We start from the raw sequence: 2,516 nt of genomic DNA, 5'->3' as shown, positions 1-2,516 counted from the left end.
TTCTACTTGGGTTCTGTGCAAGTCCTGACGCGGATAGCGTTGAGCCAAACTAGAGATTTTATTGCGGATTCCAATAGAATACCTAGACAACTTTGGATACGTGACATAAAATTCTGTTGACCGTGGATAAGTGAGGTCTTTGTGGCGTAAGGCTAGAGTCAGAGAAGCAGCACTTTCTGATCTGGAATATCTGCCTTGTCTGTGGCACCTTGACTAGGATCGTGAAGGGGAGTGGATTGCTTATTGCTTCATCTTCTGCTACAGTGAGAAACCTAGAGGTGGCCTTGTGAGAGGACATGAGTCACTTTAAGATGGTGGATTACTATAGTAGACGAGGTTAACTTGATGAGAGGACATGAGTTAATCACTTACGGTTGCCATTGAAGGAATCAGAAAGTTATTGAAGTAGACAACAAGGAAGGTTAATCCAAAAAGACAAAGCATCTCCGAAACTTCAACCGTTCTATCACCATTGATTTCTCATCTATCTAGTAACATTTTATTTATTTATTTTGTTTTATGTGTTTTCCGTGACAAACTATATTTTCTATCCGCCTAACTAAGATCTGCAAGATAACCACTGCTTGCTCAAACCAACAATCTCCGTGGGATCAACCCTCACTCACTTGAGGTATTATTTGGACGACCCGGTATACTTGCTGGTCTATCTGTGCGATCGTGCGGAGCCAGTTTTGTGCACCAATATGCATACCATGCCATATTTTTAAAATCCCATAAGTGGGCTGGTGATAGATATGGAGGTGTCACATAGCACTCCTATTAAGATCTTTTAAGTTATCACCCCTTCTCTTTTCCATACTATCTCCAAAGGAGCAGGCAAAGCGGATAAAGACGACGCAGCGGCCCTCGAGAGTGACTTCTGAGTATGATTCTTCAAAGCATGCGTGGGTAGTTACAACTATAGGTGGCAAAATCAAATACAAATAAAAATAGTCAAATCATAATATATTTTTTTACTATTTTTTTAATTTTTAACTTTAATAAAATTGTTCAAAATAATATTTGTCAATAAAATCATCTTTAATTTAAAAAATAAGTCACATAATTTGAGCATATATATGAAATTGTAAAATAAAATAAATAAAGTTAATAACTAAAAGAAGAATAAAAACAAAGAATAAAAAAAAGGGTTTAAGAATTCTAAAATTATTAATTTTATAATAGTAATCACTCTTTTATTTAATAAAAAAATAAAAAATAAAAATCTTCATCCCGGCAGACCGACCCGCCCTGTCCCGCCAAAACCCGCCAATTTGGCGGTGTGGGTTTGGCGGGCTTCAAATCCTAGACCAACCCATCTTTTTTAGAGGGTTTAGCGGATCGGCCCGACGGGCTCGACCCGTTTTGCTACCCCTAGTTACGACCTCTACTACCTTGTTCAATAATCTAATTAGGTTGAAATTCCCTAGGAGAAGACCCCCAACTACCTGTCATAACCTTCTTAGATACAAACACTTCAGCACCCAAGAAACAGTCACTCGAGGTGGTCTACTTCGAATCAGATTCTGAGGCTGAGGAAGAAGAGTCCAGCAGCCCTAGCCAGGAGGAGGACCCAGAGGAGAAATTGACCTTTTACGGAAGTCCGAAGGTGGAGTACGTACCCTATTTTCCCACTTCAGCACCCTGTCAGATCTTAGTTCATCCCACACAGCAGAACTGGATCTTCTCACCGCAAAAAAGTGTTGGAAGAGGATTGCTGGTACCCCGATTCATGGAAGATTGAAGGGTCCTAACGAAGGATAGGATATGATACAATGATAGGAGTTTCTTCGACGAAACTAGTTAGGACGCTTTGGGTTTTTTGTAATAGTTATTTTGTTAGGCATTTCTATTTTGATTAGGGACCGTACTCATGGGAACCTTGTTGTTTTTATTTGCTCGAATTTGCTTATGTGTGTTCAATTCCATTTTTTAGTCGCTTATTTATTTTACTTAAAACTTCATGTGTATTCCTCTTCCTTTTTGTATAACGATTGAGATAATTTACTTCTTAAAAGAGTGACTCCCTATCCAAAGACTTTCAAAGATAAAATTTAACTTAGGGTGTTACATTAAAGTAGAAAATAATCTATTTATAAATAAAAAATTAAAAAAATATTCTTAAAAATTGAATATATAGATAAAAAAATAAATTATAACTTGGAAAAATTATTTCTAGAATTTATTACATAAATAGTAAAACTGTAAAAGTTATGTATCATTATAAATTAAGTTATATTAAATTATATGATATCTAAATATTTAATTAACCTAATTAATTAGTTATAGTTGATTTGATTTAATAATTTAAAATAATTTGGATAGCACATTTTAAAAATATGCCAATTAAATTATCTAGATTGAAGATAAGAAAATTATAACTAAATTATATAATACAACATAATATTCCTAGAAATATTTTTATAGCATATCTAATGCCAAGATATTTATCATCATCATCTGTGGTATAATCTAATTTTATAATTATTTAAACTTTGTTTTTATGAAAAAAAATT

Source organism: Arachis duranensis, chromosome 9 (assembly GCF_000817695.3).
Source record: "Arachis duranensis cultivar V14167 chromosome 9, aradu.V14167.gnm2.J7QH, whole genome shotgun sequence".
In the NCBI taxonomy this organism is placed as follows: domain Eukaryota; kingdom Viridiplantae; phylum Streptophyta; class Magnoliopsida; order Fabales; family Fabaceae; genus Arachis; species Arachis duranensis.
The sequence above is the reverse complement of the archived record's forward strand: the minus strand, read 5'-3'. Positions refer to the sequence as shown.